The sequence below is a fragment of the Mycteria americana genome, chromosome 17 (genome assembly GCF_035582795.1).
Source record: "Mycteria americana isolate JAX WOST 10 ecotype Jacksonville Zoo and Gardens chromosome 17, USCA_MyAme_1.0, whole genome shotgun sequence".
Taxonomy (NCBI): Eukaryota; Metazoa; Chordata; class Aves; order Ciconiiformes; family Ciconiidae; genus Mycteria; species Mycteria americana.
Genome location: NC_134381.1, coordinates 11,183,345 through 11,197,389, shown reverse-complemented (window position 1 = coordinate 11,197,389; position 14,045 = coordinate 11,183,345). Strand labels below are relative to the sequence as shown.

General features: G+C 54.9%; 1 protein-coding gene across 1 annotated transcript in view; it reads right to left on the bottom strand.

Annotated features, from left to right (window-relative positions):
• NACC2 (NACC family member 2) overlaps window positions 1-13,842 on the bottom strand; it is a 64,821-nt gene extending 50,979 nt beyond the window's left edge. Inside the window, exon 1 of the mRNA XM_075519289.1 lies at window positions 13,629-13,842. The gene's annotated coding sequence lies outside the window, so the exon portion shown is untranslated. The remainder of the gene's footprint in view (window positions 1-13,628) is intronic.
• Between the last annotated feature and the right edge of the window lie 203 nt (window positions 13,843-14,045).

Genomic DNA, 14,045 nt, shown 5'->3' with positions numbered 1-14,045 from the left:
CAGCATCCTATTGCAGCATCCTATTAGATGTGGGCACTGACTATTTCCCTCAACCCATCTCAAGCGGGGGATGTGGGTGGGAAGCTAATGCACTTGGATATTAAATGCTTAATATGTCACTAAGACTTAACAACCACAACCAAGTGGTTTAAACGTGGGCCAACCTTCCCTGAACTAAAATAAAACTGCGAAAGGAATTCAGAGAGGTTCTTGGGACAGCCCTTGCACAAGGCACTAAAATACAGGAGTCACATACTTGAATGAAGCAAAGAAAGACGGCGTGTTCACACCAATCTATTTCTCATCGTACAAATGATGTAACGGTCTCAGCTTTGGAAGAAAGCACGAGGCAGGATCCGCGGCGCAGGCTGCGCTCCCGAGAGCATTGCCACGCAGTGCCACCACCGGCAGGCGCCCCAGAAAGCGAGCGTCCCCAGCCTCTGCCCATAGCATCCAGAGGAAAGTACATATAGGCCAGCTAGCGCTACCCACGTCTCCGACATATACAACAGGGCATCGTTCAGCACTGAGGGTGGGTGGTTTTTTTCCCACCTACAAAACTAAGCCTAAAATTCAAATACCAGATCTGTGCAGTCAAGGCACGGAGAAAAAAGCCTCTTGCGCGTCAGAGTGAGCTCGGCAAGGCAGTTGTGTCTGCTCAGTAGGAATCGTCGCAGAGACCTGGGATCGTTCCTCTCCCCTACACGTCCTGGTAACTTGCAGAATTTGTCCAACCGCGTTCAGCAACAGGCAGGAGAAGAACAACCAGGGTAAGTTCTCAGACCAGAGACCGGCTAGAGAAGCGTTTTCGCAGACGCCCATCTCTTGGCGGCGCTGGCTGTCGCAGTGTCAGCAGCCCGTGAACACGCTCAGATGATTTTGCTGGGCCTTCAGCTCCCCGAGTCTCCCTGCAGCAGGCTGTACCTACAGATGCTCTGGACCTGTGGATACAAACCCCTCCATCCCCGCCCTGCTGTTCAGGCACACCGCGGGGCCAGACCCTGCTGCAGGGGATTGTCAGCTCCCAGCACGCACCCGCAGGAGCCCAGGCTAACCCTCCAACAATCCTCCACTCCACCCCACCCTCTCCTTTTCATACCTTTTAACGAGTTTCAAACGCTCCCCTTGCTACACCTCGTCACAGGCTTCCTCGAACGGGTTTGCAAACGCCTTGCCCTCTCACCGCCAGAAACACCGACGCTGAACCCACCAGCAGCGTCCTCGGCTCTGTGCTGGAGTCAGGGCACCAGGCTCCTCTGCAGCTCCAAAACTCGCGTAACGGTGACCGAAATGAAAACCAGCAACGGACACGACACTGGAAGAAGGGAAAACCAGCGGCTGCCCCAGGCTCTCCCGCTCCAGCGCAGATCGTGCCCGCGGCCACGGCGCATGCCGAACGGCAGTACGGGGTCAGGGCGCAGAGCGGCTGCTGGACGCCGCAGACCTGGTGCTGGGCCCAGAACTCGTTACAACTCTTTAACGAGCAGATTTAAAATCAGCTGACTCGGTTTGTGGAGACGCAAGCTGTGACTGTGGCGAGGAAGCCTGGCCACCGGCTCGCAGGGGATGCAGTCGCACAGAAAGCCCGTGAAGAGGCGACCACCCCGTGCACGAAGCCACCACCACCTCCGGCCGCATCCAGCTGCGTCTCCAGCAAACCCGCAGAAGAGTCTCCGCAAACAGCAGCGTGAGCATGAATCTGCCCACCTTTCCGAGTACCAGATCAAAATGGATCCTTCTTCACGATGCTGCAGCACGGCGGGTCCCGGGGTGAAGCCCCCAATGCCCTGACCGCTCAGGGACACCAAGCAATGCAAGCAGCATTGGGAACTGCCTTTTTTTTTTTTTTTTTCCAAAAATTGCAAGCAAATCTCTCCCTTCCTTCCCCAAACTGACAGTTCCATCCATACCGGTGGGTGGTACCACCAAATGCAATTCATATGGCCCCTACCCACCTCCTGCGTGCCTGCCGCAGCCATCACCTGCTCACCAAGAGGGAAAGCTTCTCCCCAGTCCCAGCAAACACCGCAGCCGTCGCCATGTGCGCTTGGGAGATCGCAAGGGTGTGGGAACCGCCTCGTGCACTGCCTGAACCAAATATTTCTATTGCTAATGCTGCACGTTGCGCTTTACATAACATTTCTGAGAGGCAGAGGAGGAGGTGAGGAGCAGGCTGGAGGGTGGGGAGCGGACAGCCAGCTTACCAACTGCGAGACGTCCAAGTCGCTTCAACAGCACGTACCGGTGCTGCGCAGTCGAGGGAGGCTGTGAGAGCTGGGCTCCTGTTGGGCTGGCACTCGGCGCTAATTTGTGTTGCTTTACAAATATATTGCAAATGAGCTGTATATAAACTGCTTTACGAATCTGGGGGGGAAATACCAGTTTGGAGGTGCGAGGGCTGCACTTGTTTTTCAAGGTGGTAGAAAATCATGACTTTCACTATATAAATCCTTACCAAACAGTAGTAAAGGCTAGTGGAACATTTTTGTTCTTTGAAATCACTTAAAAAGCAACATGATGCACTGTGGACATCACCAGTGGACACACGTACCGCCGTAGTGGTCCTCTGTATTTTGTTAGTGGCCAGGCAGAAAAAAACGACGCTCTGCGCTCTGCCGAGCTGCAATGAGGTGCAGGGCCCGAACCAGACGCACTCAGGCTGCAGGTTCTGCTCTGGATGCAGACCAGGAGCGAGGTCTGCCCGGAGCTCCTCACGGTGCCAGGCAGGTGATCTCGGAGAGCTGGCAGGAGATCTCTGCTCACCCCTCAGGCAGGAGCTGCCACGAGGCAGCAGCTCCCTGCCACCGAGCCCTCCTGCAGGGGCTGGCCAGCCCAGCAGCGCTCGGGCCTTCGGACTGGATCTTTCTAAAAGTATCCATTGGAATTTGGTAAAAAAAATAATTAGTAGCGTCGGTAAGATCTGCGAGCCTCGGTAAAAACCGAACAGCTCTGGGCTATCTGCGGAAAACAACCTCTCCGTGCGGCGCGAGCGCTGCCAGGGCTGCTCAGCTCCAAGCCCTGCCGTGCACGCGACTGCTGCCTCCGAGGACACGCCGTGATTTCATCACTTGGTTCTCCACCCCCCCAAGCTGCACTGCCCTCCCGTCCCACCGCCCCAGCCTCAGCTCCCTTCCAAAGAGCAAGAAGTTAAGTCCTCCCTTCTGCGTCGTTTCTTGTGCCGAATCCAGATCAGTCAGCAAGTACGGCAGGATACACCTCCCCTAAGGCCACTCACAAACAAGACAACAGCCCGTTTGGGATCTTAAGGGGAAGATAAACGAGGAAACTTCCTAAATTTGATTGTAAATATATTCATGAAGATACCGAGCGGCTCGGGTACCTCCAGCTGCTCTTTGCAGAAGCACCCACCGGCTCCCAAGGAAACGCACAGGCGCTTGTCCAAGCCTACAGCCGAGAAGGGTCTCCAGTGGGGACCGGCGTAAGCCCCGGGAGGGGGACAGACACTAACACAGGTATTACCGACGGCAGGGTATCAACCGACCTTACCCACAACTGTGACGGGCTCTGAGAAGGCAACGGCTCGAGACGTGCCCGGCTCCCATGCTCCTCTCCGGGCTGGTGCCCGCTGGGGAGCAGAACGGGCCAGTGCGTTACGGGCTCTTCCCCAAACTGGTTCATGAATCTTCAAGGACACAGGGCTAGAAATCTTAACAACGCCGTGCAAGGATACAAAAGCTGCTTTGTGCTGAAATCAGCATTGCAATCTGGAAGCAGAAGCGTTGCTACCATTAGTGGATCTGAAAGCCTACCCAGAGCCAAGCCACCCCAGCTGGCAACACGGGGTCTCCAGCCCCCGCTGCCCGACTCCAGGGTAAACCAGCCCTGGGCCCGACACTTACACTGCAAAACCAAAGCACTATGTGTACATTGGGCTCAATCTACATTTTTACACTTGCACAACGAAAAACACCAATGGAAAAAAAAAAAAAAAGAAAAAACAAAACACCCAACAGTCATCTGAAAGACCAGTTATTAGATTGCTCGAAATTACTTGAAATGAAATTCCCACAGATTTTATTGGACTACTCGGATATTGATTCTGGTGTGCTTCTTGCTCGGTCTGCAGCACAGAAATTCACCTTGCTAGAAATCCCACCTGCGTGCCGGGCCAGAAACACGCACTGGGAATGTTTGGGGTTGCTTTGTTTTGCTCCCTCTTCCTTGGCCTACGACTGCCAGCACACATCAATAAAATAAGCCAGGAATTTCAAACAGTAATTTCTTTGTTCCCTGCCTGCATGTCTGCCACCATGCTGAGAGATGGAAGAGCACAGGAAGCCTCAATGCCCACGCAGGAAAAGGAGCGTGCAACGCAGATGCTGCAGCTCCCACCTCCATCCCGGGCGGTCATCCCTACGGTGGTCATGACCTGCCTGTATCTCTGAGGGCTTTTGGACCAGACCTGCAGGTGCCCCTCGGGAGCCCCCCAGCCCTCCTGCCCTCGGGAATTCCCTCCTCGTGCCAGATCCCCATGGGACCGTAGGACGGGAAGGCAGAGATGGAGGTCGAACACCCTAGGATATTCTGCCGGTCTCTTCGTCACTCTGGTGGGGGGATCTCCCTTCCCATCCCCAAAGGCAGTTTAACTTGACCGGCACAAACGCTGTGGGTTTCACCCACGAGCACAAAACGGCTCCCTGGGGTACGCCCGTGTCACCATGTCGTGGACATGAAGCCAGGACACACCAACACACCCCCAGTTCCTACGACCAGCAGAGCTGGGACACGGATGGGTCACACTCCAGCGAGGTCTCCCCCATTCCTGACAAATAAGATGATTTTGGATCCTCGTCCCAAATTCTCTCAACTTATAAATTCACACTATGCCTAAACACTTGACACAAAACAACAACAGTATAAATTACTTTTTTACCCACATAAAAAGGGAATAAAACAATTAAACCCCAGCCTCTGCTGTGTGTGAATAGCTAGTTCAGAGCTCCAAGAAATCGCCTCCATCGCCCCGGCCGTCCAACATCCGAGTCCCTGTGATGAGGTGCCAGCAGCACGCTCTGAGCTTCACGGCTCGCTTCACAAGGCATCAACCCAGCCCCGAGAAGCTGCCATCGTTTTCTCCCAACCCCTGCAGATGTTTCAGCTCAGGCGGGCCTCCCGGCCAACACACCAACATCCGCTCCCTCGTTCGCCTGCCTGCGCAGTAAAGCACCGTGCGACGGCAGAGCGAGCGCGGAGGAGAGCGGAGCAGCTGGAAGATGACAGCCCTGCAACTTCCAAATTTCTATTTCACTTTTTTTTTTTTTTTTTTTTAAATTCACGCTTGCAGCATAAACGCAAGCTGGGCTGGTACTCCACTCCTCCCTCGTCGGGATGTGCTCGTCCTTCGACTCACAGCTCATCCACTTGTGAGCTGCATCGCTGCCCCGTTAGCAGCACGCCCACCCTCTGACCGACTCGATGCCCCATCCCCATCCCGGGAAGGACGGTTGCGCTCTTCGCTAAAGGACCTGCCCTTCCCAACTTCTCCAGCACCCCGCAGGAGGCGCGGGAGGCAGGAAGCTCTTGGACAGCACAGGGCAAAGCTCTGGAGAAGGCATCCAGAAGCCAAGCGAGTCTCAGCCTCGGGCCGACCGGCACAGAGTGTTCTGGATGGGCCGGAGGCTTGGCGAGGCTGGAGCGGCCGAGCGCAGCCCGTGGCCCTGACCGAGCCGTGGCACGGATCCTGGGAGCTGTCTGATGAGTCAAGAAGTCCCGTTGTTCGATTCACTACACAGCCTGTGAATTAGTCAATCCTCCTCTTTCACCTACCCTGCAGGCTGGGGGGGGGTGGGGAAGGCTGGCCCCCATCCAAATCTTGTGTAAGCTGCAAAAAAACCTATTTAAAAAAACCCCCAAAACAGTTAATCTGTAGAAATACTCTTTTGGATGGGGGAAAGCTGAAGCCATAACGGCAAATGATTACTCGCTGTTCTCCCATTCCCCTCCTCCAAGAGCCTTAAAAAGGCTTCCCACCACCCCGCTACGGCTCTTCTCACATTACACTCGGATAAACCGAAGAGAGCGTGGTGCTCGCGTCCTGCCCAAGGTCACGGTGACAGCAAGCCGCCGAGGAGAAGCCGAGCCCGGTGGTTCCCGGGGCTCTGCCCCCGCCACCGCCGCCGGCGTTCCCGGGCTGCGGAGCAGCAGCTCGTGGGCAAGACCTGCCCGGGTGGGGAGAGCGCAGGCAGGGCAGCGATGGAGCTACGAGGCTGTTTTCTGTCGGCTTCATTTCCATGGGCACCCACGCAGAAAGCTGACACAACCTTCCCAACTTCTACTTTTTGAAAAGGCTTTTCTCTCTCCCTCCTTTTCTTCCCCCCCCAGTTTTTAAAATCCAATTATAGCACGACTCTCTCAGCAGGGGTCAGTGTAGAATAAGAATCGCCCAAGTTAATGGACATAAGACCAAGCAAGATTAATGCCTAAATGGTTTCAAAAGTTGTATGATGCCAATTTCATTAACATTTTAATTGTAATGTATCTTTTTAATCTTCTTCCACACTAACGGTTTTATATGCTTCAAAAAAGAAAAAACTGCTGACAACAAAAATATCAACATACCAAAATTAACAGACGGAACTGAGTGCTGTAATGGGAACTGAATGAAATGCAGAAAAGCGTGTTAATGATGCATTAAGACTAGGAATTGTACTCAGACAAGAGTCAAAAATTCCGCGCTACAGTTGCATGCCCTGCCGTTGCCTTCCCCAGATACTCACCACGACCCCAGGTACGTGCCCTTTAGCGGGGCTGTGCTGAAGCAATGACCCAGGCAGCATTACCAAACGCATGCATAGATTTAGCAAAAAAGTGTGCTTTAAATCTGGCAATTCATCTGATTTAATCCCAGGGATACACCGGGGCAGCGGATTCCGAGGAGGCTTCTGCTGCTGCCGTGGTCCATCAGCCTCTCTACTGAACGGCACCGACGCTGCTGTCACCGCTCTGCAGGCTCAGGTACCGTGGCCACAGCGGCGTTCAGAGACGCGAAAGATGCGGTTACAACCACCGTGCAAAATTTTATTTTACTTCTTAATTAGAAGACAATTAAACCTAAGCGGTAATGTTTCATTAAGCATGGGCATGTACTGATGATGTTAGCATGTATAAACGGAGGGAGGCACAAAAGGAGAAGATAATTGCAGAGCAGACGGATGAAGTTTCAAACAACTTTTCTTTGTGGAAACGAGTAACTGAGCGACGCAGGTACTTTCACCTGCCTGTGAGGCTGGGCCGCAGCTCCAGGAGCGATGCAAAAACCGCAGCGTTTTACTTCGCAGTCCACCAGAACTTGTTAGCAGGGAGAAGATGTAGTCAGAGTGATATAAACCCTCCATGCAATCGTTAGCAAATCATAAAGCCCTAAGTTTGCAATGAGACTATGATTCCAACCATAACTGTAACAGAACAGAACCGAAAAAGCACATAACCCTACTCGGATTTAGTCCTATGAAGGTCACTACAGTTGGTGCAGCATCGGGGCAGGCTTCCAGTGAAGGGGCACCTACAAAGAGGGGTTACTCCTGTTTGTAGGAATTTCATTCCAGCAGGATCTCAGCCACGAGCTTTGCATGCAAGAGAAGAGCCTTTCCCCAGGAGGGGTCCGCGGTGCACCGGGCACCCAGGCACGGCACGTCCCGCTGGAGGCCTCCCACCCAACGCTGGAGGTCTCCCACCCAACGCTGGAGGCCTCCCACCCAACGCTGGAGGCCTCCCACCCAACGCTGGAGGCCTCCCACCCAACGCTGGCCAGGCCCACCAGCCTCTTCCCTTGGAAATCAAGTCATTTTAACCACCTTCAAATGTATAAAACCTCACTCCCCATGTCTTTTGGGCACCTGGCCATTGCCTTCTGCACGGCACGCCTTGAAATGCCAACCCTTTATTTATACACCTGCATGTTACACCTCTATGCAGCATAATCCCTTCAAAGCTTAGCGCCCTGGAAAGCACTGAGCACCGAAACATTATCACTCCTTTGCCGTGTCATCACTCAACAGTGTCTTCTACAACATCTCTGCAAGGATTTATGTTATTTCCAAGCCTAACCCTTGTTTTCCTAATGCTTCATATAATCAGAGTGTAAATGTTTGTCCTATGACAGAGAGAACTGGCATGTAAAACATGTACCCCCACACAATATAGATATATATATATATATAAAACCGAGGCTGCCATATGCTTCCCCAGTGGATATCATGATAGGAACGCACGCGTGGAGCCGAGCCAGCGCTGGCATCCGAACACAGGACCCTTTCCACACAACCGCTCTGCCACCGAGCCCACGAGCCTGAGTAAGCACAAGCTCAGTCATATTTAACTTGCAATTCTTCGCACAGGCTATCTTCACCGGGCTGCCGAAATTCGGCCTCCAGACACCCAGAGATGAAAAACATCTGGCTCCTCTCCCCAAATCGATAGATCCAGAAGAGCCCTGGTTGCAACAAATGAGATGCTGCAAAGAAAAGAGGATTTTTCTTCTCCTGTTTTTGCCAGTGATTAATAGATCCTGATATTGGCTTTATTGCTGTGGGGATGACACCGGGAGGTGAAGTATTTAATCTCATCCCAGTGACTATATATGGTCACTCTGATGGAGTCACCTCCCTCCCCTCACGCTCGGCTGCCCTTCGCTCCTGGCACCGGCTGCCGAAGCAAACCGGCAGTGCTTGGGCACGGCGCCGGCGAGCCAGAAGTCAGCAGACTCCCCACGTTACTATGCTCTCTCTCCCTCTTTCCCAATTTTTTTGGCTTTTAAAAATCTTACATTGGGAGAAAAAGAGAGAGAGTACACAAGCAGGGGAAAAAAAACCAACCCAAACATTTTAAGAGTACTTTATAGAGAATTGTTGCACGGGGAATAAAAAACCCTGTCGAGTTACTTATGTTTAAATGTACAGTTCATAAACACTTCGAAGTTTTAAAAAAAATAAAATCAATCTTTTTGTGAGAAGTCTATCAATTTATTCAGCCCCCACACCCCGGGTGGTTATCGGAGGGCAGTTGGTGGCTGCTGAAGCAGTAGCAGTGATTTCTGCCCCTCCATCCACCCACCTAAGGGAAAAAATGCACTGAAATATTTGTCTTCATAGGAAATGGAACACAAAAATGTACTTGACATGCAAATTTTTTTTAAAAAGTCTGACGTGAGGACCTCTAAAAAGACTGAAGCCAAACTGCGATGTCTGTGAACAGCCCCGGGAACACATACGGCACAAAACGCACGCCAAGTGCTATTTATCTTCATTTTATCCCATTGAGCCACGAGCTTTCGGGGGGTCTCGGTCACCGCACCAAACTAATAGTCGCTCTCGTCACCACCGGCCCCAACGCCTCCTCCGGCGAGGAGCTCGGAGGAAGAGCTGGTGTCGTGCACGGGCTGCAAACACCAGCAGCCCTCCCCGTCCCTCCTGCCCTCCCCATCCGTCAGTCCATCCGCAGGGCAGCCTCCGCCCCAGCCGAATCCAGGGAGGAGGAAGAGCGCGGTACCTTCAGCAGGCTGAAACCCCCTGCCAGGGAAAAGGAGGAGGAAGCTCCGCACGCTCCTTCCATCACCCAGGGCTCTACGTGGCAGGCTCCATCCCAGCAGTCCGATTTTTATTACCTCCGTCCCCGTTTAGGAGTAACCACATGACAAAAACGAGCGCAATCCTGCACAGCGGAGCTCGCCCGGGGATTGCGTTTCCCTCCCTGGGATCGCGGCATTTTAGCAAGTTTTCCCTTAACAGCAGCATTTATGGATGCAAAGACTGTAAGATTTAATATTTTTTTACATTTCTGTTCTGCCTCCAAACATTTGCTTAAAAACAAGTTGAACTTAAAAAAAAAAAAAAAAAACCACCATGCTAATGAATCACAGTTCCTACCAAATGAGCAATTGCAGTTGACACAATGAATTACGCCTGAAGCAAGCTGGGAAACATATTTTGCAAATGATCTCATCCACAGGCAAACCTGGCATGACACTTGATTTGCTAAAAAAGACACAAAGCCTGTCAAAATTCCTGTCACTTCGCAAATAAAGTCAGGTAGAGAAAACCAACAGCCTCACCCTCTTTTAAGCACGCTTCACCTATTTCTCAATTGCTCTACAGGCTTGATTTAAGAGAAAAAAACCCCACGCAACACCCCTTTTAGGTGCGCCCATCCCAGCTGGGTGCTGAAGGCTATCGGATCTGCTTCCACTTCCCCAGACGAAGAATAGATGGGCTGGGAGGCTGCTCTTCAGACGGCAAACACGGGCTCAGGCTCGACGTGAAGGCTAATTGCAGCAAGATACAATGCTCTCTCTGGCCATTAAGTATGGCAGAGAACTTACAATTCAGTTTAATTTCCTCCAGCTGAATGCCTGTATTTTATTTCTTTCATTGCATTCAACTAAACTCAAAGAAATGTAGGAAAAGGGGGGGGGGGGGGGGAAGCAATTAAAGTGCAGCCCCCCTCCCCGCTCCTCAGCATCCCTGGAGCTCTCCAGGACCTGTTCCTTTCAACCCAGCCCAGCTCACCCCATTTCCCCACCTAAAAAGCTGGCTGGCTCAGAAAACCTGGGAAAATTCAAACCCCATGGCTGAAGCCTCCTTCTAACCCCATTTTGTCAGGCCTGGGTATTTTTAAACACAGGCAAGGCATTGTACGGAGCGAAGCAAGAGCGGAGTCGCATCGCCCTTTCGCAGGTTGTCTCGCTATGTTTATCCCCAAGCCACGCCACCCGTCACCACGCGCCCCAGAGCCCCGCACCAGTTTAAGTACTGGTACGTCAATAAAGCCGGCTCTCAGACCCAGCGCATCCCGCAGAGCTCGGCAGCCTGGCGCGAGCCTCCAGAAGGCCTGGCAGGGAAATCGGACTTCAGAAGAAGAACAGTCTAAAATAAATATTTCCATTCCGAGGCGAGATGGTTTGCATCCCCAGCCGGGTAAGCACACGCCAGTCTGGAGGTTTCTCTGAAGCCAACCCAAATCTCACCGAGTCGAACGGGCTCTCGCAGGAGATTTCTTGGCGCTTCTTCCCCGAGTGCCGATCGGCAACGCCGCAAAGCCGCCTCGCACCTCCTGGCACCTCGGCTTGGGATTTGAACCGAAACCTCCTTCGGAAAGGACTTACCTGGACTTTACAGGCAGGCTGCTCCAAGTTCAAGGCGAGGGGATTTTTCTTCTCTGGACTTCCTAGCAGTAAGGATGCTCTGCACCTCCCCGGACCGGCAGCACAACCGCCCCGCGGTGATGCCCGCGGGGATGCTGACCTGTCGCCATTGAGAGGAACCGAAATCTGTCCCCCTGCCCCAAATCCAAGGAGAATCCCTTGGGAAAGCACAGAGTTACGGCTGGGGGAGCGAAAAGGCTTTCACATGACAAGAGGGCACTGAAAACATCGCTTCCAAGATAGAACATCAACGCACGCATCTTATCTAAAGGTGTCCATCTTCTAGGAATGAAGGAGGAGACCTTGAGGAGACCTGAACAACCAAAACCAACCGGTGCCGGCGGCTCCGGACCACGGCGAGCACCCCGAGCGCTCCCCAGGCCAGAGCTCGGGCGGGAGGGGCGGAAAGGCAGAACTTCCCCCGGGGCCGGTCCTTCGCCGGCGGAGAAAGCGCGGTCTGGCCCGGAGGGTGAGCGCCCAGGGAAGGGGCTCCGAGGCTGGGAACCGAAGGCGTTCCGGGGAACGCTGCCTGCGCAAGCGCACGGCCTGGCCAAAGCACCGACGGCAAGCTTCGCCCCAGCGGGCCCCTTCAGACGATGGGGAGACCTCCTGCTCCCGCCCGTACCGACGTCCGACTTCTACCCAGCTCCTCGTATCATTCAGCAAGCCCTGGAAGTTTCCTCTGACAAATTTTAAGTTCTAGAAATCCATCCCCACCCTGAATGTTCACATATTACCACTTTTCTCCCGTGAAGCCTTAATTATAAGGCCTCTACAGGAGGAAAAACCCCAAACCTGCAGTAGTTCCAGCTATGGAAGGACCTTTATTCTCAGGAGGAGGAGGAGGACAGGATCCCTAATTATTTTATATTTGCTGCTGACTTCAGATCAAACTGTTATTACCTCCATTATCCACACCTTGAGGTCACAGACTTATTGTCCGAGGCTGGGCAAACAACATCAATTCAGCTAATAAGGAAAGGCTCAGCTTTATTCTTTTTAGTTGAAGGGTTTTATTTAATAGCAGGCTATGAATAAGGCAGGTAATTTGAGTTGAGCTGTGCTCGAACGCCGCACTTTTTGAGCAGGATCGGTTCTCTCAGCCCCCCGGCACCCGGTGGGCGCCAGGGACCCCGCGGGGTTTCCACAGCCGCTGCCGGAGCCGCGGCTATCGCCGCCGAGAAGCCAAGGTGCCACCGAGAGGGCAGCAATCATTCCGGTTTGTTTACCGATTTCAACTTCTCCTACTGTTTAATATTTCAGCTGGAGAAGGTAAACCGGCACGCCAGCCCCTCAATTACACGGGGCGCGAGGCAAACATTTGGCAGGCACGAAGCACATCAAGCCGCCCGCAACCTCGCAAATGCCTCCTTGAAAGGAGGAAAAAAAGCGAATATTCAAATTAACGACCCAGCGGGTAATGGAGACTTGGCTGGAAGTGATCCTGCACTTTGCCGTTGGTGGGTACGGGCGAGCCCGGCGGAGCGCAGCATGCGACGTACTGCTGTTGTTTTATTTTCCTACAGCAGGGAAGATGTTTGGAGAAGTCCTTGAGCACAGCAAACGCACTTTAACTACAGCAGGCTGCAGACTGCAGCAGGCAGGGGAACGCGCCGGCGCTCGGAAAGGCGCTTACCCAAGAAAAACCCAACCACCTACCCCAATTTTTCCCCGCTTAGACACCGACGAGCAGATTAACGCCCTGCCCCTTGCCCACGGACGGGTCTCACACGCCGGGACGGGGGCACAGCCGCCCGTCCCACAGCAAGCCCCCAGCCCCGGCCGCGCCAGGAGGGCACCGGCCGCCCCAACGACCTCGGGGATGGTTCCTCAGCTCCGAATTTAGGCGTCGGGCCAGGTTTTGTTTTTTAATATTTCCCCTTTCACAGCGTTTTCCTCCCCCGGGAGAGAAAGTACGAGCCTGCGTCTGCATTTAGCCAGTAAAAAATAAAACATCCTGCCAGCACCGCAGCCTCTTCAGAAAGGTATTGCTAATAATAACCCGATTTTCCACGTTCGCACAAGACTTGAAAACACCGCAGGAACTAACCCAATTCAGCCCCGAACCCCGCGTCCCACGGGCAGGGGGGACCCGGCCCCCCCGGTCACCCCCTCCTCCTCCCGACACCCCCCCCAAATCCCCCCAAATCCTCGCACCCCGCTTTGGCCGAGCCAAGCCCTCCCTCGGGGTGACCGCGGCGGGGGCACGAAAGGCGAGACGGGGGTTAAAGGCGCGGCCTCCGCCCCCCAAAAAACGGGGCGGGGGGGGGGGGGGCTGGGGCGCGTTGGCGTCGCTCGGCTTTCCCCGAGTCCCGACACCGGGGGCGGGGGGGGTGGGGGGGGACACGGACCCCCGTTAAAACGCAGGCGGGGGGATGCCGGCCGCGCGGACTTGCGGGGGCCCGCGCCGGGCCCCCCCTCCCCGCCCTCCCGCCCCGCCGGGGGTCCCGGGGGCGGCCGCGGCGCTCACCTGCGGGGCGCCGGCCCCATGGACGCTGCCCTGGGCCTAGCGGCGGCGGGTGCCGGCGGTCCCGGCGGCGGCAGCAGGAAGTGATTCCAGCCGCTCCTCACATGGACTTTCCCTGACCTCGCCCAGCAGCGCCGGCAGCCGCGGCCGCCGCAGAGTGCCGGCCCCGACGGGACCGGGCCGGGCCGCCCCGCCGCGGGGCGGGGGCGAGGGGCGGCGGCGGCGGCGGCGGCAGGGACCGGCCCCCCCCCGCTCCCCGCTCCCCGCTCCCCGCTCCCCGCTCCGCCGCCGCCCCTCGCCCCCCCCCGGGGATGCGGGGACGAGGGAGCGCGGGAGGGCGGGACCCGGCGCGGGCACCCCCGGCCCCGCATCGCGGGCAGCGGGCGGCCCGGGCACGGCGGGGCCGGGGGCAGGCGCCGC